The following is a 26,088-nucleotide window of genomic DNA, read 5'->3' as shown; positions in this document are numbered from 1 at the left end:
ACACACTCAACTGCAGCAGCATACATCGCACAGTTTGGAGCTACATTCCTGCCACTGCTATTGCCCGGAGACCTTAACCCACTGAAGGAAAGCAACACAAAACTGTGAAGCAAAGCCTTTGTACAGTCTTTCTGTATGCATCTAAAGCCATTACGATTCTAACGATTTCCATGAAGCAGACAGACAGCCACTTTCTTTCTTTTTCTGAGCAAGTGCATGAAGTAGACTCACTGTCGCTAAAAAAAAATGAGAAAGCCAACCAAAACTCCCTCCGGTAGACACTGAACAGTGTAGAAAAGAGCACGACAAAGAAAGTGGTGGCATACTTGGTGGCATTGGCCAGGTGCGGAAAAGCCTCTCGCGTGTCCCGGTACCGGCGTAGGCACTGTGCAAACCAGAACCAGACTGGTAGGCACGCCAACGTGAGCTGCAGGGCCAGGTTCACGGGTCGGTTAATATATAGCGTGCCGCATCTGCAATGCAAACCATTAATGATGCGGGAGCAGGGGTAACCGAGCACGGACACTGAGGCATGCAGTTCCGCATCGCAATTAAAATGCAAGCATAAAGACAAGCCAGCACACTGATGCAGGGCAGCATGCGGTGTGAGGAATGACTAATGTGATGGCGTCAATTTTGCCGAGGTCCAATAAGCAGCATAAAAGCAGAGACAGACACCACACAATGCTCAAGTTACCATACCATTTGGAATGCGAGACATCACTGCATATCAGGATTTAAAAAAAAGTACCCCAGAGCACAAAAAAAAAAGAAGGCCACATGGCCTGTCCAATTGTAAAAAAAATAAACATACTCGGACTGCTGGTGAAAGGTGTTAAATAGCAGAGGAACAAGCCCTAACAACACGGAGCAAAAGTGCAGTCAGATGGCATGCTAGACAAGCTACTAACATCCTGCCAGTGTGTACACCACAGATCCAATATCAACTTTACCAGACCGGATGCTAAACATCTTAACCAAACCACTTGAATGCTAATGAATTGTGGTCACTGCACTGTGCTTGTTTTGTTTCTTACAAAAAAGAAAAAAGAACTTGTTCACACCACTGTTTCCTCCCTACTGATGGCAGTGGGGCCTTCAACTATATCCAAAGGTTATTCAGCTAGATGTTATATAGAAATGCCAGGAACCCTACATAAGCCTATAAGAGGCAGCAACAAAACTGCCCAGACCAGGCTCTCCTTAACTGTGCAGACTGCTCACATGGGTCCATCCTTTGTGTGTAAAAACCAGAGTATGTTGAATAAAAGTAAACAACTAGCAAGCACAGCTTCTTCTCACCAAAAGCACCATAATGACATCCAAATGATACAGCCAGAAGAGAGACAGGGTGAGAGGTTCTGCTGGTTTACATCTAACCTGGACAGCAAATTTCACTGCTGTTCACCAGACTCGGAACGTGTGTAACTTCTAGGCCACTCTACCAAGTTGCCAGAGCAGGTTGTTCTCTTTCCTGCCCCTTGAAGCCCCTCACAAATGATCCATGCAGCATAGTATAGGAAAAAGGGTTTACAAGCAAAATTCCTTCAAAACGAGTCGCAGTGTGCAGGGACTTGGCATCGCAATTTCCAACACCAAGACAAACTGGCACCTTTTGTTTTAGACAGCCACGCCTCTTTACGGCAGCACTTGATAGCACAACACAGAGCACTTGTCCCTTAAGCCTCTGCTTGTGTGAAAATGTCCGTACAAGTTGCTTCCACTGATGCAGTATGTCCAGAGCTCACGGATCTGGGATCAACGGAGCTGCCGAAATCGTGTCATACGCAGCCAATAGTCTCATCACGGTGCGCAGAATGCGGTGCATTCGAGTGGCGCTGCATCGGCTTGAGGCACGAGCAACACATGCGAGGTGGTATGTCGCCAAACTAAATCTTGGCACATAGAAGTAGCAGGCACCTACGACTTGCTGGTGTGCCAAGCTGCAAACCCTGGACCAATAAATGGAGACAGTGAAATACTCAAACAAAGTAACTCCCCCCCCTTTCTCTACTTGGCTGCAGTGAAATCTAGAGTGATGGACTGGAATGTTGGAGAACATCACAAGGTCAAGATGGGCTGGCCTCCACTGCGAGGGTAGAAGGAAACACACACTTGACACTTCCCAATCTGCCACTTGTTCCGGTACACAAGGTCACACCGTGCTGCACATCACAAATTGAGCACAAAAAGGAGCGACAGTTTTTGAGACGTGCAGCAGACAGTTGAGCAACCGGGATGACCATTCCATGTAGCCATCACACCTTTGCAGTGTGTCAGAGGGCGACCTCTATAGCCTTGACAACGAAGGCATTGCTGGGGTATGGCGTCACGCCTTCTAGACACCAGACCACTAGAAATTTGTACATCAGGTGTGATATCTGCCCCCTGCAGCCAGGAAAAGACCAAAGCAGGGTGGCACACTCATGTCCCTTTGACCTCTACCATCTGTGACACATTCCTCTTGTGAATGCAGCAACTGTATTCTGGAGAGAAAGGGGCAGACACACCATGGAGGCACATATGTGTCTGGCCTTTTCCTACACATAAAGCTCTCACCGCAAATAAAAGAACCCTCATTCTCAAGAAGGGCAGGTAAAGAATGGAGGCATGCCTATGTGGCATTCAATTCACCCTCTTTAGGGTCTGTAGCTTTACGTTTACAGCCTGCGACAGAGCTTCCAACATGACTAGAGCAGCATTTTTACTGCATTGGAGGCCAGAGACAGCATGGAGGCACACCGGTGTCTGGCCTCTCTTCTGATGCCAATAGCCTACACTTGGACAGCCTGTGTAACACATCAGAGTTCTTTAAAGCAGGCAGGCAGACAGGCAGATGTCAACTTTATACCAAAGTGCGCCGTGAATAGCTGGTAAAGTGGCTGCTTTGATGACCCAGTGCACCCTTATGGGTATACATCAAAAGCATTTGCAATGATGGTGCCACCTTGTGCTGCAGCTAGAAGTTACGGCGCCATGGTTCAGCCACACCTGCTGCCAGCTGCAGTAATTTCCAGTAGCAAAACAGTGCCCACACACAAAAACCTGCTGCCACTGGCAGCCCACAGGTTATTACCAACTAGCCCGGTTCACAGGAGGAGTTTTTATTTTTCCACTCTCTCGAGGCACCCACAACTCCGCAATAGCATCACTGTGATAAACCTTCACCTTTACATGAATTTCTAGAAGGTGCATCTGCCCTCGTCTGGCCCAGCAACTCTGCAGCACCTGCACAGAAAAGTGGGCCTGTTACATAATGCTGATAAAAGAAAAACCAGTCTTGCTTCAAACTGGTGCCTACTGCTCACACAATTAAGGCCTGCGCCTTGCTTAAAGGTCCCATTTGATTAAAGCACCTTTACTGTAAAAGAAGCCAAAGACAGCATGGAGGCAGCACACCTGTATCAGGCCCCTCTTCATGTGTCAATAGACCACACTGGACAGCTTGCACTACAGCCCCTTATTTCTAAAGACGGGTGAATCCAGCAATGATGTGCACTTGTGTCTTACCTCCCTTCTGGTGTGCGTAACTCACACTTCACGAGCCTGTGTTGCAGTGCTTCGAATATGTGTAGAATGTCGTCATTTAGTAACAAAGTAAATGCAGTATTCGAAATGACCAGCGCGAAAACACAGACGGAGACAAGAGAAGAAACACCGAAAACAGGACGAGGAGTGTTTCTTCTCTTGTCTCTGTCTGTTTTTACGCTGGTAATTTCGAATTATGTCCCACCAACCCGCCCAATCGACAATTTTGATTAAATGCACTATGTCTGTATGGTCTCTGGTGCTGCCTAGGGGCCACTTTTGAATTTTAGTTACATTAAAATTTCCTCTCGACAACAAGGATACAAGCATCCAACCTGTTCTTTCCTAACTTGCACTGTTAATGCGACTCGGAAGACTCTGCTATGGGGAGAAAAAATAGACATGGAATAGATGCACACCCAAAGTGGACCTTTCATGGTGTCTACGCTTCACGTTGCATTCCCTTTAGGGGAAAGCATGTTTATTTAGCTAAGAAATGGAAACAAAGCATGCATATAATTGAGCAAAGCACTGGTAATAATCGAATTCTTTTTTTTTTTTGATAAAGAAAGTGACGGAGTAGTCATTCTAGAGAGAGAAGATAATTTTGCAATGCAGAAGAACAGACAACTACCCATGATTTGTGGCATCAGTACTTAAGAGATGGGAAGCGGAAATCTTGAAATTCCAAAAGTTTTCAAATAGTACTATACACTATTCAATGCAGTTTGCACTGCACTTTCACTATTTAAACTATTTGTGAATAGTGTGACTAGTGAAAGTGTGGGCGAACCTCCTAAATGCTCAGAAATTGTGAATTTCTTGTCGACCTAATAGTGAAGCATCGTGACATTCCAAAGAGAGCTTTCTGTTTCCTCAAAGAAGCAACTACCAGCATGCGGCAAAAGCTTGCACGGTAATCAGTTGACGGCCACTGAGAGCCACCACTGCTGCGCAGTCGAGGGTAGAAAATTGAAATGCAGCACCACATCAGTGTCTAGCCACAATGCACTCGAAAAATGGCTGTGAACTTTTCTGGCATCGATCCTCTCATTTTAAACCAACATGTGCACGTGCATAGAATAGAACTGGCTTGTGAAGAACAGACTAAGGAAGCAAAATTGTGACCTATGTGTAACTGCGCTTGTTTCGTGACAACCCTTCTGATCATGGTCAAGTTTGGTCAGAACAGAAGCGTCGGGCTCGAAGCCAGCCTATGCAACCACACCACATGCAGTGAAGTGTGAGCTCTGCAGCCCCTAACAACGCAGTTTCGTTTTCATGCCTTCACAGTTGGTGGCAGCATTTGCACGGTTGGGGCTCATCATACAAGTTAGATTTGTGAAATCAGTGTGCGAGTGGTAAGCAGGCTACGTGCCATCGTGAATGCAGTGTTTGGATGGCATTACACTTCCGATGCTTTGCATTCAGGGGTCAAGAGAGAGCATTGGGGGAGATGGTCCCACAGTCCCAGAAGCGCTGCTGTTCAGAAGCGTTGCTGCTCCTCCGTCTGTTTCGCGAGCTGTCTTGTCATATATTGCCACTGCCTTGGATCATTGTTAATCGACCAGTAACATCCCTACCTTTCAATACTTCACAACAGCATTGGGATATTTCACATTTGTTTTCACTTCACAAATGTTACCAAATATTGCAAACAAGATATTAGTACCTACATGATAAACTGCTTTCTTATTTAATGCTTGGTAGGCCTTGCAGGTTTAACATGTTAGCATGCTGAACACAGGTGAAAAAAAATTCTTTTGCAATATTTGTGTTTTGTGGGGAAACATGTCTTCATTTCTAACTATCTGTACTATCTGTACTATTTTCATAATGATTAAGAGAACACTCCATTTGCGAAAAAATTTGATTATTTGTAGCATTCATTTTTCCCTTATAAGGATTTGTTATCCATATACCTCTTATAAATATGCCTTTTTCTGGCCATGGTTTGCAGAAGACTTCATCTGCAATTCAACTGGGCGGTATTTGAAAATATATTTGATTTGCACTTAGTTTTCAATACCATAAAATATCAGTGATATGAACCTGGCAGACCCGAATTTCAAGATGATACGAATTCGTACAATTCTTCGACTGGAATGCATCGTATACAGTGCTTTGCATCATGTTCGCAGGTCAAGAAACAAAGTGTAGCACCACGTGGTTCATCACTGCGTCAAGCCATAATGCCATAATGCCCACTAATTGCTAACTACAAACCTCTAATTTCAACCAGGCACCTCTCTGCAATGGTTCAAAACATTCATATTTTAACCCCCTTACTAGTTAACATTACCATTTTCTGATGTCTGCCAATGGTGGTATAATTAAACTGCTAACAGCATGGCTCTGCCTAAAAATGCCCATTTTTAAAAGCTAGTTGCAAACTTCTCTGACACATCTGGTATAATAGTAATTTTCACAAACCAGAGGTGACGCCGCAGTTGAGCCTGAGGCAACAGTAAGGACCCTGTCTATAATCAGCTTGAACTTAACAGCAAGTTTCATTAACTGTACGACTGAATCTCATTGCTTCATTGATAACGAGCGCATAATTTTGGCTAAATACTTTGTATTCATTACTGTAATATAAAGAACCGATGACAAACTGAAGCCCCTTGGCCCGTGTCTTGAACTGTTCGGCATGCAAGTGGAACCATATGAGATCACTGCCTGCCTTCAGAGAGTTTTAGCTACGTCAAAAACATCAGCACTGAGTGTACCTACATGACGGGAAAAGATAGAAAAATGCAAGCACATCTCGAGCAACTGCTGTGATAAAGGAGCAGACATCAAATTTTTGTTCTGCGTTCTGTCTTTTGAATGCAGTTCAGGGTACCATGAAATGTAAACAACCTCATGGTGTTATGAAGAAGCAATAAATAATTAACTAAACTTTTTTTCTCTTGTGCCATTTTAGTTTCCGTTCCAACTGCTGTATGGTGGCTGTGATGTTAAAGACACATGGAGGTCACATGCTGCGCACAAAAACTTTTATTCCACAACTCCATTCACGCGAGCTGCCCCGGAGCAATAATCTCGAAAAATGAACATACAATGATTGTATGGCAATATTTTTCATGACTCACATGACCGGAACTCGTCTGTGACGTCACAGCCGTTGTTCAGCAGTTGAAACCGAAACCGAAACTGCACGAGAAAAAAGTCTAATTATAAATTATTTAGCTGGTATAGGTGCACTCCACATCTTGCCTGACGTACAGTATTTGTCTTGCACATTATTGTAAAAAGCAATGCACCAAATTATCACATCTCTACTCCTTTAGGGCAATGTACTTGTTCCTTGATTATATTTCAATGCAGCTTCATTTCAGTTCAAGCACCAAACATGAAACTCGGTACCTGTCATAAAATTTCCCTCTGTTTCTCTGCAAAGGACTGCTTAGGCGCTTTGGGAGAAGCCCGCGCACGTTTGTGCTGAGGTCAGAACCCCACACCATCGTATCGAGGTGTGCTTTCGAAGGCACGACGACGCAGATAGTAGACGCGAACTTCTGCTCCTGCTTTCACTCGCTGGTAATAGAATTCCTTGGGGGGAAAAATGGTTGAGGTGCAATTTACTGATAGGACATAGCATGTAAACCTAACCCTTGTAGGCTAGTTAACTCAACTCGCCTTGCCCCTTCATGTTTTTCCTTGCCTGCCAGTTTCCATCTCAAATGTGCTCATTTCTTGCCACTCTGGTCCCTTGATTTTGACGTTTTATTTTGCAGACCGTAAAACGCAAATGATTAGAATAAAGCCCCAATAATAAAGTATAACACTTAACACTCAAAGTGAAAAAAAAAATTAGGTGGGCTTTAGCTTTAGTTAAACCCGGTAGGTTGCGTAAGCAAAGCCGACATAGCTTCTTTTTTTGTTCTTTCTTCTTCTTCTTTTCCTCCTTCTTCTTTTTCTTCTTTTTCTTCTTCCCCTTCCTTTTCTTCTTAATCGCCTTGTGATGTCATGACCTGTCGTGATGGTACATCGTGCACCCCTTGTCGAACACAACCAGCATTTCACTGAACACAGTAAAGTTCCTTGGAGTTCTATAATTTGTATACAGGACAGAAAAAGCCCAGTATTTGTCACTTGTGGAATCTCACTATCATTCTCACTGTAGACAAGGGGAATTATGAAGAGCATTTCATGATCCGCGGCGTAGCGCACTGGTAAAGCACTGGGCTGGGAATCCAAGGGATGGAGGTTCGATTCCCCGTTGGGAGACAAGGTTTATTATTTTTTAAGTTTCATTCACGCAAAAGCTCCTCCTCCTCTTTTTCGGCTGCTCAAGGTCAAACGTGGCTACCGGCCGGGTTTACACAATGGGCTGAAACCTGGCTTAATGTTGCTCACGCAATAAAAAAAATAAAATGCCCGCGCTTTACTTGCAGCTTGGGCTATAATACGGTACCCTTTTTTGAGCGTTGCTGTGGCATCGCAGCCACAACTACAATGACCCACCAAGATTTTTACCCCGGTCATAAAGAAAGCTATACAGTTGCACCAGAGCCTTACCACACAGAAACCTCGAGCTTGGCGCATGATAGCCTCAGTTGCTTATGTGCCAATAGACCTAACACAACACAACAGAAGTCATCTTCTTGGAAATGAAGCTAACCAATGACCACCAACAGTGGGACCAAATAGCTAATTACTGTTGCTGTACCCACACTGCTCTCTTTGGGAAGGTATCAGCGAGATAGCAATGGAATGATACCTCCAGACATATCCATCTTGTTGATGCAGAGAAAGGCAAGCAGCAGTGTTGCTGAGCTTCCTTCTTGCCACAGTGCTCCAGGGACAACATTCAAAAGTGCTTGCTATGCAGCATCAGAAGTAGGTACATAGCACAAATCTGTTGAGCAAGTTCTCTCCATTGATAGGATCGTAATGTGGCCCCAGTGTGACTGACAGTGACAACCATGCCTGAACACACTGACGGAACACCCACAAGCAAACCAATTGTGCACATTGACAATCCTTCTTTTACTGTTTGTGATGCCACCAGCATTTGGGGCCTATTTCGCAAGAACTGCCAGTAGAACCCCGCTATAGTAAAAACTCTGATATAGTAAAGTGAAACTGAAGTCCCAGTTCATCTTCTGTGGAAGACTGTACATTTTTTCCCCTTTACAGCAAAGATGTTTTTGCAGGGATGCAACAGCAGAAATATGATTTGAAGCAATTTTTGGTGCAGCAAAATCTTAGTTTTGGAGCATTAAAATCCATATTTGGAGAAGCTCACAAGAAATAAAAAACCCGCACTTTGCAGCTTGAATTTAAAGTTTGGAGTTCTTAAACAGGGAAGAAACCTTAAAATCGGGACAAAAAAAAATGATGTGAATATCAGACCGTATGGATGTGATCCAAAGGAAATGTAACAAGGGCGACCTATCACAGGCGCTTTATACCGCATGGCGTGGTATACAAAAAAAGAATGTGAGCCCTACAACCAAGGAAGTTAATTTTTCAAATTTCGCAGCAGAAAAAAAAAGAAAAAGCAAGAGAATGTGGTTTTTCTTTTTGCATCTAGCATGGTTAACAATCTCAACCATGGGTTCTTGCTCTTATGTCTAATAAAACAATGTTTTACTGCCTGCGAAATCCACAGCTTGTGTCGTGCGACGGCAGCTCCGGTACAGCCTAGCTCAAAGCCATGACCGCTATGAGCCTGTGCCCAAAAGCGAGTGCAGTGCCAAAAAATGTTAAGTCAAAAGCAAAAAAAAAAGCACGAAAAATAGCAACCAAAAGGCGAAAGGACAAATGCTGAAAGCAGGTACGAACGCAAGTCGTAAGCAAAGAAAAGTGGTGAGAGAGCGTGTCCTCGGTTGGTGATATATGCTTTCTAGAAGCTGGCGATGACACTGGTTTTGACTCTATATTTTGATTAAGGGGAGTTGGGCAATGACTCAGGATATTAGGCTATATAGTGAGCAGACTTTACAGTATTTCGATGTTCCGGCATCCATAAATATTAATTCTGATGGTCTTGGGCTGCACTGCAGTGTTATGGAATTATGGAATTCAAAATCTGGCTGCTGTGCATTTTCCGACATGCCAACCCTTCCCTCCCCCCCCAAAAAAAAGAATCCTGTGTACCACCTCAAGTTATATTATCACCAACAGAAGCCATAACTGATGCATCTCCTACACTATCTTATGACGGGAAAGTGAGTCTTGAGTCTATCGACTAAACCGCATAAAAACAACCTTGCTGCACATGAATGGCCCAACAAAATACAGAAAATTTCCAGAAGACACATAAAAAAAAACTAGTTACACCCATTAAAAGCATGCAGTGCTTAAAACAAAGCATGAAAGTATTACTCCAAAATCAGAAATACTACCACGGCCCTTTTCTCAGTGCAACGCAGTAGCAGTGGTGTCTCGTTACAAACGGCCCCTTTGCATTACAAGGGTGCTTCACCGCATGAACCGTGACCCTTGCGTTGAAGCATCCTCAAACCGCAACAGTTCAGCTTACTCAGAGTGGAGGAAGCACGTGAATCATAGAAAGGGAAATATGAGTAGGCATTAGAACGGCATGACACCATCTCAAAATAAAAATAAAAGGCCAGTGACGTGCTGGGGTGTCTCAAAATTTCGCGACTGGCCATACCACACTCGCCGAAAGTTGTCCCTGAGCATGGCAAACTTTTGCGGCTGTTCGGCACATTTTGGCGCAAATTCAAAAATTTTACGCTTATGGTGCAGAAATATGCTGCTGTATCAAAATGATGCAGTTGGCGGAACTGTTGCCCCCTTTTTTGGCAAAAATCGGTTATAGTAAAGTGCGCTTCACTGCCGGGACGACTCCCATGATATGACATCGCCGCCCGTGCACTACCTAGAATCGCGAGGCAAAGATTTTTTTGTATTTGAAAAAAGAAAAATAAAACAGTGTTTTTTCAAGTGGCTTTGCCACCAGGCTTAGCAGCATTCAGGAGAAGCCTATTTTATGAAGGAATCGGAGCCGTGAGAAAAAGTGCGCTGCGCGTAGAAAAAAAAAATCTGCAAACGTGGAAAGGAGGCGGCACGATCCGTTGAAAAAGTAAGAGTAAAAGTGAAGCAAGAAATATGGAAGGGGAAGAAACGGGCAAACATTCACAGCTCTGTGCAGTACAAAGCATGAGGCAGAGGAGGTAAGAAGTCGAGGTGCAGCGTGTGGAAAGGAGACGGCGCAGTCAGTTCAGAAAATAAGAGAATAAAAGTGCATTAAGAAATATGGAAGGGGAAAAAACGGGCAAACATTCACAGCACTGTGCAGTACGAAGCCTGACGCAGAGGAGGTAAGAAGTGGAGGTGCAGTGAGGGGAAAGGAGGCAGCATGGTCCGTTCAGAAAGTAAAAAAGAGTACAAGTGCATTAAGAAATATGGAAGGGGAAGAAACAGGCAAACATTCACAGCACTGTGCAGTACGAAGCATGAGGCAGAGGAGGTAAGAAGTGGAGGTGCAGCGTGTTTGGTCTTGCAGCACTTGACTGCCATGCACATTTATCATTTATTGCCTTTTAAAAGACAAAGAGCAAAACGTGACACTGCGTTCATGCAAGGCTTTGGTTTTCACATAGAATCAAACTTGGTTGTAATCATAGCCACGTTGTCCTCATGCTTAAGAGGTACTTCCACAAGGTGTGGAAAATTTTTATAACTGAAAAAAATTGCACGAAGAGATGATAACAGAGAAATGAAAGGTATTTTGGCATTTTTTTTTCATTAAGGAAAAAGACATGTTCAGTAAGTGCCCATTTATCTACCAGACAGCATCTTTAGGACTACGTCATCACCACTAACTGACATAGTAAAAACCCTGATATAGTAAAGATTTTTGCTGGTCCCAGTGACTTTACTATAAAGTGGTTCTACTGTATTGCTTTAGCAGAAAGCATGACGGAACACAACCTGTAATGTGTCGTGCAAAATAAGCAACAAAACGAAATCCACAGGCTGACACCGACTATGTAGCAACTAAAACAGAACAATATGATGGGCAGTAAAACCTAACTATATTGGACTTCAAAAGGCTGAAGAAAAGTCAAATGAGAAATGTCTAAATTAACTAAAGGTGACATTATCAACCCTCCTTCCCCCCCTTCAAAGAAAAAGTGAAGATGAAACAGATGAAACTGCGATGAGACAAACAACATCAAGTATGAACACACAGTTTCAGCACAATGTGGTAGAAGAAATTATCAGTGACACTGTCATGCTTGACAGTATGTCACTTAAGGTGTGCACAGGCTACAGTTCATCAAATAATATAAGTGGAATATTTACATGATCACATATCCAACTGATGACACCCCAACTCAGCTATCGTTTATGAGCACATCTCATGACATTTCACTACTGGGCTTTCTCACATATCACAGCTGACCAAACAAGATGGCCGAGTTCAGGAAGGTGGCAAGTATGAAGCACATTACTGAAAGATCAAACAATATTCTGCCACTTTCGCAAAAGGGTGGTCAAGTCATCTTGATTTCATTGTGTAAGCATGTCTCTGGTCAATGGAGTTTAATGTCCCAAAGTGACATGGTCTAACGGGGATGCCACAGGATGGCTTTGGGTGCATTGTGGCTACCTGCGGTTCTTTTAAAGTGCACCAGTACAGCACGGTACATGGACGTCTTGTGTTACTTTCCATCAAAACATGGCTGCTGTGGCTGCAGGCAAAACATGTGTTCTTAGGCTCAGCAGCCGAGCACTAGGTCCAAGCCCAGCTGTATTACATGACATAAGTGATTGTGAGGAGCAAGCGCCACGTCAATAGGACTCTGAAGACGACAAAGAGAAGAAAGAAACAAATTTGTGGAGCATTGAGAAAGTGCCACGTGGAAAAAGCAACAAACGCGCGATGCATTAGACAAGTGTCAAGTGGAGCAAACAGCAGGAGGAGACGAGAACACAGCCAGACCAGGGAGTCGGGACGAGGACACGGAAGAGAACAGTCAGGGAGAAAAAGTCTCTCAGCTGCATCTGTTTGCTGGCGACCCGAGTGATCGAGTGGCTTGAGCTTTCACCACAGGCATCCGGGATTACAGACCCAGATAGCCCTCGACGGCCGAATATTCTGCTGGTGACCCGAGTGACCAGGCTTGGGCTTCCGCCACAGACGTTCCATGTTCCAGACCCAGATTGACCCGATCCTGACTCCAGACAAATTTGCCTGAGCTACAGGACATAGGCGCAGCTGGACTTGAACCTTATCAGCAGCTGTGATGCCGTAGCCACAAGCTGGGTGGCCGAACGTGTTACCCGCATCTCCATCAGACGCTGCCCCGGCCGTCTGAAGCATGCGTACCAGATGCGTAGCTGTCGGATCCAAGCTGCAGCACAGAGGCCTGCTGCAGAGCCACCGTTGACCCGACTCGTCGAACTGGGACGCACCCAGAGCCACTGCTTCCACCTCGTCGGACGCACCAGCACCCCGGAGACAAACACGAGAGCGGACCTTTCCTTTTCCTGTTTAGATTATTTTCCTGTTCATTATGCAAGTTTCTTTTCCTTTTTCTTGCTTATGCGTGTTGTTTTTTCTTCATTGTTAAATTAGTTTTTGTTACCTTCATTCCCGAGAACCTTCACAGTGATTCAAAACGCCTATTAACCAGACAGCATCAGAAATCGGAATCTCTTATTTGTGTCAGCAAAGAAGGGGGGGAGGGGAGTAGAGTCTTACAGAGACCTTATAGTAGCAGACCTAACTGGCTTCAAAAATCTGTTGGACTAGTTTTGTGATTCTGAAGTATAAGATCACAAAAACTTCAGCACATATAGTATCTCTTCATAGGCTTTGACAGCGCCATGACTTCCAGCTCATGAGAATTCTAACTCTGCACAGTGCACTGCATACAGGCCAGCTAGCTAAGCCTAAATATGCACAACACAAGCAGCTGCACACCAAACATGAAATGCACCAGCCACAGCTACTTTTGCTTCATTTAGCTGTAACCGTCTCCTGAGATAATTCTGATGGTGCCAGTGCAGCCGTTGATGCTGGTGATTACAAAGCAGCTGCAGATTCTGCAGTGCCAGTTTCACAAAAAAAATGGCGGTGGCTTAGCTTGGCTATGCCAGGATACACATAGCATTAGGCTACTAGGCAAAGGAAGCACACAGCTGGGCATTTGCTGCGGCTAAGATGTCACTCCTCTGGATGCGCAGGCCGGCAAGACGTGCACACAGCAGTGGTGGAGTGCGCAGGCAGCGTCAGACTAGGCTACTATGCAACGAATCAGGTGCACAACTGGGCACACGCCAGCGCCAGTGCGTTTGCCGTGGCTAAGATATCAGTCCTCTGGAATGTGCAGACCGGCCAGACGCGCATGCGGCGGTGGTGGAGTGCGCGGGCAGCGTTAGACTAGGCTACTACACAATAGAGGTGCACAACTGGGCACACGACAGTGCCAGTGCATCTGCCACGGCTAAGGTGTCACTCCTCCGGAATGTGCAGACTGACGAGCACGCGCGCAATGGTGGAGGAGCACACGGGCGTCAGACTAAGCTACTATGCAATGGAGGTGCACAACTGGGCACACGTCAGCGCCAGTTCGTGTGCCGCGGTAAGATGTCACTCCTCTGAAATGCGCACACTGGCGAGATGCGTGCGCAGCGATGAAAGAGAACACGGGCAGCGTCAGACTAAGCTACTACGCAAAGGAGGTGCACAACTGGGCACACTTCAGCGCCAGTGCATCTGCTACGGCTACGATGTCACTCCTCTGGAATGCGCAGACTGATGAGGCGTGCGCGCAGCAGTGGAGGAGCACACGGGCAGTGTCAGACTAAGCTACTACACAACGGAGGTGCACAACTGTGCACACTTTCAGCGCCAGTGTGTCTGCCACGGCTAAGATGTCACTCCTCTGGAATGCGCAGACTGGCGAGGCACACGGGAAGCATCAGACTAAGCTACTATGCAACTGAGGTGCACAACTGGGCATACGTCAGTGCCAGTGCATCTGCCACGGATAAGATGTCACTCCTCTGGATTGCACAGACTGACAAGGCACGCGCGCAATGGTGGAGGAGCACAAGGGCGTCAGACTAAGCTACTATGCAACGGAGGTGCACAACTGTGCACACTTTCAGCGCCAGTGCGTCTGCCACGGCTAAGATGTGACTCATCTGGAATGCGCAGACTGTCAAGGCACGCGCGCAACGGTGGAGGAGAACACAGGCAGCGTCAGACTAAGCTACTACGCAACGGAGGTGAACAACTGGGCACACGAGGAAATTGAGAAATTAAAGCAAATGGTTCAAAAATTAACGAGGATATTAGAATCGCAATGGTCTGAAATCCAAAGCTTAAAGAAACCACTGAGGCAGGAAACCCTTCCTACTCAGCACCAATTAGACAAATGATGTCCCCAGCAGCATGTCAACAGCTGCAGGGAAAGGATAGGGTGGTCCCAGACGTGTCCCTCCTGCCACCCATGAAATGCAAAATTCAAGGCACTGACCCTATTCAGGCTATGGAGAAAAGGATGGCAAATCTGGAAAGGTAAGATGCCAAGATAAATGAATTTACGAACCATATCAACATCCAAATTCAAGCTGTCCTAGGGATAGTTCAGAAACAGACCGAGGAATGCCAAAGGTTAAGGGGTGAGGTGGCCCCCATAAACAGGTGCCAACAGAATATGAAGCAGATTGTCTTGCAACTGCAAAATAGCCAGGCACGCAAATGAAAATCAAATCCGGCAGTGGAACTGTCGCAGCTTCCGGTGCAGGTGGCCGAATCTGCAACAGTACCCTCCACTGTTAGATCAGACTCCATTGGCGATTGCTCTCCAGGAAACTGGGGGGCCTACTAAACTGTCAGGATATTGGGCATTTCATAGTAGCAGGGGGGAGAAATCCTTGGTCACAACGCTCGTGAAAAGAAATATCACAGCAACTGAACGCGATTTAGAGTTGAGAGAGATCAAGAATGTGTCAAAATTTTAATCGGAAAATAAAAGGACCCTATCTATTCCTGCTAAATTTATACAGCTCACCCAGGCAAAGGAAGGTGAGGTTCAGGGCTCTGCTATGCAAGGCCCTCAAAATTTCAAGCAGCCACTCACTGTTGATAGTGGGGGACTTGAATGCACGTCACCAGGAATGGAGGTACCCGCACCAATGCCCAAAAGGCCGACAGCTGTGGGAGGATACCGCATGACCTAGGACTCACCCTGCACATGGACCCCGAGAGTCCAATGAGGGTGGGCAATAGAGGTGCTTCACATGGTACGTACGAGATAAATCGCTAGTGAGGTTAATACCGATGTATTTAAAAGTTAGTGAAAGTAACGGCAGAATCATTAATTTTATAAGCATGCGGAGTGATACTGCATGACCTAGGACTCACTCTGCACACGGATCCTGAGAGTCCAATGAGGGTTGGCAATAGCATCAGTAAGGATACATCTCCAGATCTGAGATTCTTGAAAAACGTAAAAAGTCTAGAATGGCATAATTCAGATCAAAATTTTGGCAGCGACCACTACATAATCACATCCGCACTGAAAGAAGGCCTTAAAACGCGCAGGGCTCGCACGCCAGCAGTCGTTGAGTAGGATCAATTTAGAGATATCAGGAGGGCGCAGGAACTGGCGCCCATCAGAAATATTGAGGGATGGGCGACAGTGCCTAAATCAGGTGTTAGAGGTAACAAAAAATCTCGATAACGCCTCGAAGATTGCGGACAGCCATCTTCTACATATGTGGGAAGCTAAACAAAGCATGGAGCATCATTTCAAAAAGAAATGGAACCACAACCTTAGAAGGAGGACTGCGAGACACAATTAGGAAATTAAACTTTCAAATTATGCGAACAAAACTGGGACAAGTGTGACGAAATGGAGGGAAGCATGAACCTTTCCAAGAAGTGGAAATTCTGCCGGAACTTGTTACACCCTGACAACTCGAAGACACAATCCAGTATAAAGTGAGGCACGCGTTCGAAGGTATTGATGATTTCTTGAAGAAATTATTTGAGACGTATGTGGAGAAAGCTTCACGAACTCCACTTCATGACTACATTGAAGTGCCTAACGAGCCGCTGGACACCCCCATCACAGAGGTGAAAGTGAAGGCGGAGAATGTAAGACTTAAAACAAAGTCGGCTCCTGACCCTGACGGGGGGTAATTAACAAAATGCTCGGGAACCTAGACAATGAGTCCATTAAGTATCTAACGAAGTACATGAAGGAATATTGGGAAAAAGCCAAGCTCCCACAACAGTGGAAGATGGCAAGCATTATTTTAATACCGAAACCAGGAAAGCCTCCTCAATTAGCAAATTTGCAACCAATTTCCTTAACTCCATGTGTTGGGAAATTGATGGAGCACGTCGTCCAGGCCAGATTGATAAGCTTCATGGAGCAGGGCGATCTGTGGGCATATGAGATGGTCAGGTTCAAACCTCACTTGTGTATGCAGGACACCGTGCTCCAAACCAAACATGACAATAGAGTCAAGGTCTAAAGATGCGAAAGCAATTTTGGGGCTCGACCTCACGAACGCTTACGATAACATAAAGTATGAGGTGGTTTTGGAAGGGCTGAACACGATTATTATCGGTACCAGGACATATCGGTACATCAGAGACTTGCCAACGGGCAGAACTGCCTGCATGAAGTTCCAAAAACTTAAATTCCCCGCAATAAAGCTAGGGAGTAAGGATACGCCCCAGGGATCAGTGCTGTCTCCCCTATTCTTTAACGTGGCTATGAGGTAACTCCCTGAGCAATTGGCAAAGCTCGAGGGATTAAAATTTAGTATATATTGTGAAGAAGATGAGCCCTTTTTGCTGGATGCTGACAAAGAGGAAGCAGTCGGTGCATTTGTGATCGTGCAGATCATCGTGCTGGTTTTATCATCATGCATTTCCTTGCCAACCTCGACACCGTCCTCGACGGGTAGAATAAACCTTCTCTTACAATATGTGGATGATATCACCCTTTGGGTCAACCGGGGAAGTGAATCGGCCGTCGAAAACCTGCTCCAGGCCGCCACCGACATCATAGTCGATTATGCAGCCGAGGGAGGCCTAGCGTGCTCGCTGCAGAAGTCAGAACTGTTTATACACAATCCGAAGCACTTAAGGTGCACGGCACCGCCGAAGATCAAAATTAAAGCGGCGGGTAAGGAGGTACCAATAGTCAAGCAAATCAGAATCTTGGGCCTGATTCTCGTCATACGGACATAATGGCGAGACTATCAAGAGGCTGGAGAATCGTGAGATGCAGTCTGAGCCTAATTAGGCGGGTGGCCAGCAGGGGCTGAGAGTTAAAGGAAAAAAAGTTGAGAAACTGATACAGGCGTACAACTTCAGCAGAGTGAGCTACGCAATGCCATATCTAGATTTGAAAGCGGTGGAAAGAAAAGTTTGAGTCTCCAATGAGAAAATGAGTAAAAAGAGCGCTGGGACTTCCCAAGTGCACATCCACAGAGAGACTCAGAGCATTAGAACTACACATGGTTAGAACTGGCGGAAGCAGTGTAAACCTCACAAATTGAGAGGCTTAGCACCACGAGGACAGGAAGAGTCATTTTGACTAAAGTTGGAATAAATCCTGATAGGGGTCCCATGCCAAAGGGAGGGGTAGATAGGCAAGTCAGACAAAATCTGGTAATTCCCCCCTACCAAAATACATGCACCTGGAATATAACAGACAGGAGGAAATTAGATTCGGCGAGACTTCGGAACATCAGGTGGACCTATGTAGACGTGGCAGTAGGTGGTGGGCGTTTTATGGTGGCAGCGGTCGTCAGCGGCCAGGGCAATCCCGTAACAGCTGCCACTTTGCACAGAGGAAGCATAGAAGTATTAAGAGAGTAATCACTCCTTGACATCCACCCAAGCACAGCCATACGGCTACAAAGGAAGGCTATATAGCTTCCTCAGAAACTTTCTAGTTAAAGAAAAATTCGTCCTTTAACTACGAAGTTACTGAGGAAACTGTATAGCTTTCCTTTGAGGCCGTATGTCTACGCTTGGTAGGATGTCAAGGAGTAATTACTCCCTTATTAGAAATCCACTACTCTTTGGGGTATTCCCCTAAATATTCGACCAGCATGGAAGTGGCCGAGGAAATTGCGATCGCGTTAGCTTGTGTCGAAACGCAAAGTTTGTCATCAGTGACAGCAAAACTGCCATACAAAATTTTAGCAAGGGAAAAATCTCGCCCTTAGCGGCCAGAGTCCTAGTTCAAGCCACGCGCGGAAGGAATGAGAGGGGACAGTTCAGCGACGGCTGGTCTAGGGCAGCGCCGCACCTATTCCCCAAAGGCGCGCGCATCTGCGGTTATTGTTTCCCACGCGCCAGCAAGCCATGTGCATGAATGAACCAAAAAGAACCGGTGGGAACGAGAGAGGAAAAACGTGACAGAGCGAAGCACAAGGGTGTGCCCATTCTTTCGCTGATCCATCTCTCTTTCCTCTCTCCCGGCCTTCGTTCGCAGTAGCACACGCTACGCATGCACCAAGCCAGCTCAGCCCGTTTTCAGACAGAACATCGGATGCTTTCTCCAACGTGTTTTGCGAACCCTCTGCGCGCGGCGGCTGACGTGGCTTGGCGCCTGCAAACGTTAAGAAGCGGTAGATCTCTATTTTTTTTTTTTGCTAGAGTCGCCCATTCTTATCGTTGTGCTGTAAGAGCGGCATAACGTAAGATATGGCGGCTGCGGACATTAAGAAGCGGCAGTTTTTTTTTTTTTTTTGCGGGAGTCGTTTATTCTTGCATGTATGAATCAACGAAAACACATGGTCAATAACAATCATGACACCGGCTTTTAGCATTTTTTGCTTCAAACAGCATTTGCTGCTATCATGCTTTCCAATGATTTTGTGGCAGTGGACTACGCCCGCCCCAAGCGTGGCGTGATAAATAGAACCAGGCTTGTGCAATCAAGCCTTCGCGGGCACTCTGCCAAGTTCACTTCCCGCCACTGCAGGAGCTATCAAAACACGCCGCAATGTTATCGCTGCACAGCATCTTGGTACGTACGCTGCCAAGAAATGAGCTGTGGATGAGACGACCGAAACGAAGTGGCGTGCACCATCGACATGCAAGCGAAAACGCTCGCGATTTCTGCCGTGGCGACCCAGAAACCATGTGGCGTGATAAATAGAACCAGGCTTGTGCAATCAAGCCTTCGCGGGCACTCTGCCAAGTTCACTTCCCGCCACTGCAGGAGTTATCAAAACACGTCGCAACGTTATCGCTGCACAGCATCTTGGTATGTACGCTGCCAAGAAATGAGCTGTGGATGAGACGACCAAAACGAAGTGGCGTGCACCATCGACATGCAAGCGAAAACGCTCGCGATTTCTGCCGTGGCGACACAGAAACCATGTTTTGAGCTGCTGCGGTGGCTCGAGCGGGGAGAAGGACGCAGTTCCAACAAGTTGGAAATTTTTCACTCTGTCGCTGAGATCGTTCAATCACTCATGTGAGCGAGCTGGGCTTAACGGTTTTTTTTTCCGAATTCTCGGGTGCAAAAGTGGAGGGTGGATTCATTATGCAAGCAGGTTGATTACGCGACATATACGGTATCGTTTTTTCGCATCGTAAGTGCCGTCACAAGCTGATTTCTGTATATCAAATTATCGATATATCAAACTATTTCCCGATCCCCTTTGAGTTCTATATATCCAGGTTCACTTGTGCAATCTTTGTGGGGCGAGAGGGGCCCTCAACCACATATGGGATTGCCTGTACTCCCCGGGGGGACTCGCATTATAAGCAGTAGAGACGTCTGGGAGACCCTGCTGCACAGCTCGGACACTGAGCTCCATGGCTGAAGAGGCTGCTGGGAACCAAGACCTCCCAGCCTGCATTTGAGGCTGCCCCCTGAACCACTCGTTAGGGGGAAGATTGCCTTATCTGTTGGATATTAAAGTTTATTCTATCTATATATTTCGCGAAGGCAGCTTTTCAAGAGCTAGGCAGCGGTCGGTCGTACTATCGGCAGGGACGCCAGAAGAGAGAGGGGGGGCAAGAACGCATTCTTGTGTGCATGCATGCCCAATCTACCCCCTTGGCTTCTTCCCTTGTTCAAATTTTTGTTTGCTGTAAACTAACTTAGGACCACTATGTTCCCATAAAACTCGCTACTACTGCAAAGTCGTACAGTCGAACCTGTACACCGTATTTACTCGAATAATGCTCGCACACCCAACATTGAGCGTCAAAAATTGGAAGTTTTTTTTTCCTCGCAAAATCATAGCACCACCAATTTTACCACCGCAACAGTCATCTGCTAGTAGTAACAAGTGCCATCTTTGGAGCGCTACTGAACCTAGCTGGCACGCACTGCACGTGCTACCAGGCTGCAATAGCGTGCTCGGGTAGATCATCATCAATAATGGCAGCGTTTGGGCGAGTTGGTTAGACATGTTTAAACCTGGAAAGCGCATAAAAAACACATGGACAACAGCAAGAGACAGACAACACGCGAGCGCTTACTTCCAACTGATTTTCTCCGTGAAAATCCGTTGGGAGTAAGCACTCGTGTCCTGTCTGTCTCTTGCTGTTGTCCGTGTGTTTTTTATGCGCTTTCCAGGTAAAAATAAATAGATCATCATCATCGGTTATGCTCATATTTTTTTTTACCTCCATGATGCTCGTAGTCGTCGCCATTTTGCGAGTTGTCTCCGCGTCTCGTCATTGTTCCGTCCGTGTTGCTTGCTTTATTCACAGTCTACCCTGCTTTTGGCGCCGCATCGTGGTGGGGCAGTATGGAAGATATACAGCTGCTTTTAAGCTGAAAGCTTTCGAGTACAGGCAACCGCGCTGTAAGCAGGCACTTTGGCCTCAACGAGTTCTGCGTAGTATGGAGACAGCAATTGCAGTGTCCACACGGACTCTGATCAAGTTTCTGATCAAGAGTAGAACTGTATGGTTTGCTGTGAGCATTATGCCACAAAATGTAGCGAGTGATGACGAGGCTGTGTGCGGTAAATAATGCTTTAGCAATTTGTGCTTTTGGCGACCCTGTACTTTTATAACAAGAGTAAGTTCTTCTTGAAAGTAATGTTTTGGTTATATTTACAATAGCTGACCTACGAATCCTAATTCGCATCAATTTAAATTTGCTTTTAGCGCTCTAAAACATTTGCTTGAAAATTTTTCCCACATAATTATCGCACCCCCCAACTTAGCATCAATTTTCCACGAAAATACATGCAAGCATTATGCGAGTAAATACGGTATATCGAACTCGAAGGGGATTGGGAAATAGTTCAATATATTGATAATTCGATATACAGAAATCGGCTTCAGACGCCACTTGCAATCGTGAAAAACGATACTGTATTTCTCGCGTCATCAACCCACTTGCATAATGAACCCACCCCCTCACTTTTGCCCCCAAGAATTTCAAAAAAAAGTGTTCGGAGGCATGTCCCTTTGTTTCGACCGTCGCATCCACAGCTCATTTATTGGCAGGACGCCAAGGTGATACACAGGGATAACATCACAGCGTATTTATCTTTTGACTATACTTCTGATAAATCCTACGGTGGCATGCAGTAGCGAACTTGTCAGGGTGCCCATGTTCGATTTATCATGCTGTGCTTGGGGCGGGCATAGTTCACTGCCACAAAATAATTGGAAGCGTAATAGCTGCAAATGCCATTTGAAGCAAATAATGTTAAAAGTCAGTGTCATGATCGTAGCTGACCGGGTGCTTTCGTTGATTTATACAGTAAAACCTCGATAATTCGAACTCGGTTAATTCGAAATCCCGGATAATTCGAAGGTTTTCTGCGGTCCCGTATTTTCCAATGTAAATTTGGCCGGATAATTCGAACAGGCGGCCTGCGCCAGCCCGGTTAATTCGAAAATTTGGACTGCTATGTGGCAATGCCTGATCCATGTTTCGCCGCAAACCTGGCGAAACGACGGCCCTACGGAGCCGCGAGGCAAAGCCCCATAGTAATGGTGATGATTTATAGGCTCTGCACAAAAATCGGTCCACAGTGCGCCTCGCGCACCGCCGAAACGCGCCTGCAGAGGAGAAGGCGTGCATCACTGCAACACGGCGGGCATACCGGTTTTTATCACGTGGCCTCGCCCCCACTCCATCCCTTGGTGTGCTTCGCCCACTCTTCCCCCGTGCCTCCGACGCTGCAAGTACGCCACCACCACCGCCGCGCCGGTCTCGCCTGCGCCATTTCTTTGTGTTGTGCGCTGTGGTTAGGGGTCGGCTACTGTGTCGTTTTTTTGGGCGGGACTGTGCAGAAGTGCTAGCTTTGTGACCGTAGCAGTGCAGAAATGCCAAAGTACAAGATTTTAACGCTGCAGCAGAAGTTCTGCTTGATCCAGGAAGCAGGCAAGAGCGCTTGTTCGAAGACCGAGGATGAGTCCAACGCAGTCGGCTTCGCCGAGTATATCAACATTGAGAGCGAAGAGCAGACTGGCTACTCTGACTTGGAGAGTGAGATCACTGCTGGTACGAACATGCGCGATGACAGTGACGATAGCGACGACGACACCGACGAGCCTCCCCGAGCACCTGCTCTTGGTGAAGTTATCGGATCGCTGAACGTTATCCGCAGTTTTGTTGAGTGCCGCGGTGGAAGTTCAGAGATGTTTCGTCTATTTGACCAACTCGAGAGCATGACCTTAGAAGCCGCAAACTACCGGACGCGGCAAACCAGCATCTCTGATTACTTTCAGTAGTAATTCAAAATATGCCGAATAAAGGTAACACGTTCCTGCAACAAATTTTTTTGCCTAAGTCTTATTTCTTGGTGTGTTCGGTTAATTCGAAAACCCGCTTAATTCGAAGATTTCTCGCGGTCCCGATGACTTCGAATTAACGAGGTTGTACTGTAGATGTAAAAATGGACGACTCTCACAAAAAAAAAAAAAAACGCCTGCCGCTCCTTAACGTCCCAGCCACCATGGCTTATGCTGCACCACACGTTCAGCACTACATGGACGACTCTCGTAAAAGAAAACAAAAAAATAACGATTGCAGCTTCTTATGTCCGTAGCCACCATAGCATACGCTACGCCACACGTTCAGCTCAACAGCAATGATAAACCACCACCCGCAAACAAAAAAAAAACTGCCGCTTTTTGGCGTCCACTGCTGCTGTAGATTACCGTATTTACTCGCATAATGCTTGCACCACCAATATTACGGCGGTTTGTGGGGTTTAACGTCCCAAAGCAATTCAGGCTATGAGAGATGCCGTAGTTGAGGACTCCAAAAATTTCGACCTCCTGGGGTTCCTTAACTTGCACTGACACCACACAGCACATGGGCGCCTTGCTTTTCGCCACCATCGAAAAGCTGCCGCCGAGGCCGGGATTCAATTCCGCATCCTTGGGAACAGTAGTCGAGCGCCGTAACCACTGCGCCACCCCTGCGGGGCACCACCAATATTACCACCGCGAGAGTCGTCTGCTAGTAACAAAGGCCATCTTGGATCACTACTGAACGTAGCTGGCTTCGTTGTGCGCACGCGCTACCAGGTGGCGGTAGCGTGCTAGAGTACATCATCATTGGTTACTCTCGCCTTTTTTTTACCTTCACGATGCTCACAGTCGCCATTTTGCGATGTGTCTCTGCGTCTTATCATTGTTCCTTCGTTCTGTCCGTATTACTTGCTTTGTTCCTCTGTCTACCGTGTTCTTGGTGCCGCATCGCGGTGGGGCAGTACGCAAGTTATACAGCTGCTTTTAAGCTGGAAGCTTTCGAGTACGGGCTACAGCATAGCAACCGAGCTGCTAGCAGGCACTTCGGCGTCAACGCGTTCTCCATAGTGCACTACTAGAGAAAGCGATTGCTGTGTCAATACGGACTCTGATCAAGTCTCTGATCGAGAGTAGAACTGTATGGTCTGCTGTGAGCATTATACTACGGAACGTGGGGAATGAGAATGAGGCTGCGTGCGGCAAATAAAGTGCTTTAGCAATTAGTGCTTTTGGCAACCCTGTACTTTTATAACAAGAGTAAGTTCTGCTTGAAAGTAATGTTATGGTTATATTTACAATAGCTGACCTAGGAATCCCTATTCTCACCTATTTTAATTTGCTTTTAGCGCTCCAAAACATTTGCTCGAAATTTTCCCCGCATAATTATCGCACCCCCCAACTTAGCATCAATTTTCCGCGAAAAAAAGTGCGAGCATTATGTGCGTAAATACAGTACACACGTGCAACGTGACATGAGACGCGCATCGCACGGCAGCCGGCGCACAAAGAGCATTCACAACACACACTGGAGAAAGCGTCTGCCACGGACTGAGCTGGCTTGTCCGTGTATGTGTAGTGCGTGCTGGTGCGAACGAAGACTGGGAAAGAGAGGAAGCGGAGAGATAAAGCTCGGCAGAAGAGTGGGCACACCCTTGCGCTTGGCTCTATCGCGTTTTCCCTCTCCCGAACACCGCGTCTGCATTGATTCCCTCTCGTTCCTTCAGGCACATGGCTTGCAAACGTCATCAATGCAGATGTGGGCGCATTTGAGGATAGGGCACGGCGCTGCCCTAGACCAGTAATCGCCAAACTGGGCCCTCTCATTTCTTCTGTGCCGCGCGTGGCTTGAACACGTCAGGTGGCAAATGGCCGAGGGTGATGCGATTGTCTTTGAAGAAGGCGCATCGTCCAATGCGTGGTGCAGAGTTTGAAATATTGAATGACCGGTGAAATTAAGTTCGATATACGACGCAGCTTTCTATGCTTTTACATGGGATTTTCAGAGATATTCCGCGAGTTCAATATAACCAAAATTTGAATTATCCGGGTTCAACTGTTGTAGGCAACTTTACGTTGATGACACCCACAAAATACTAATAAAGTCACCAATCAGAGAGCTGCTAGGTCTCATACTAGTTTTCATAAAATAGCAATTTAACAATAAAAATCAGGCTAGCAATGTTACTATGTCAAGCTCAACTTGATCGCTGCTTTTATTCTGTGCAGAAATGCAAGAGGGGTGCAAGTACTTTTTAAGCACACAAAGAATAAAAAAAAAATGCAGCCACGAATTACAGACGGTAGGGCCAAACTCTCCATTACAGCGGGAGGGGGCGCGTAAATAATGGACTTGACGGGGAAGGCCGTATAGCGGAGCGGTACAAAAAACGGCGAGCTAACGGGGGTGTCGGTAGGTTGTTTCAAGCAGCGCGGGTGCTCGCGTGCGCCTGCGCCCGGGAAAACGCTCTGCCCGAGGATTTTCTACCGCATCATCATTCCTGCCGCAGCGCGACTGGCTCGCAGCAGGAACAGACTGTGATGAAAAGAAAAACCACAAGCGTATCGTTCTCGAGGGCGCAGGTGCTCGTGAGCAAGCGTACCCAACCGCAGCAAGAAATAGCACAGAGAACAGCAGATATTGTTTCCCTTTTTTTATTAACTGCACGAGAAACAGAAAATGAAAAGATGCGATGGGGTATCCCTCATACACACACACACTTTACATAGCCAAAAGTTTACAGTAGTGTTCAGTGCTCAGCACTAACAGTGTAATCTTGCATGCTTCCGTTATCACTACAAAAGAACCCAGTTTGCCGGCACTGCTTCTGTCAGCATGTGTACAGTTGATATAAACT

The 26,088-nt window shown here is 46.3% G+C and overlaps 1 pseudogene; it reads right to left on the bottom strand.

Moving 5' to 3' along the window:
- LOC146183970 (solute carrier family 53 member 1-like) overlaps window positions 1-26,088 on the bottom strand; it is a 93,887-nt pseudogene that overhangs the window by 5,683 nt on the left and 62,116 nt on the right.

Source organism: Amblyomma maculatum, chromosome 7, assembly GCF_055883805.1.
Source record: "Amblyomma maculatum isolate TAMU_Amacu chromosome 7, ASM5588380v1, whole genome shotgun sequence".
NCBI classification, from domain to species: Eukaryota; Metazoa; Arthropoda; class Arachnida; order Ixodida; family Ixodidae; genus Amblyomma; species Amblyomma maculatum.
The sequence above is the reverse complement of the archived record's forward strand: the minus strand, read 5'-3'. Positions and strand labels throughout refer to the sequence as shown.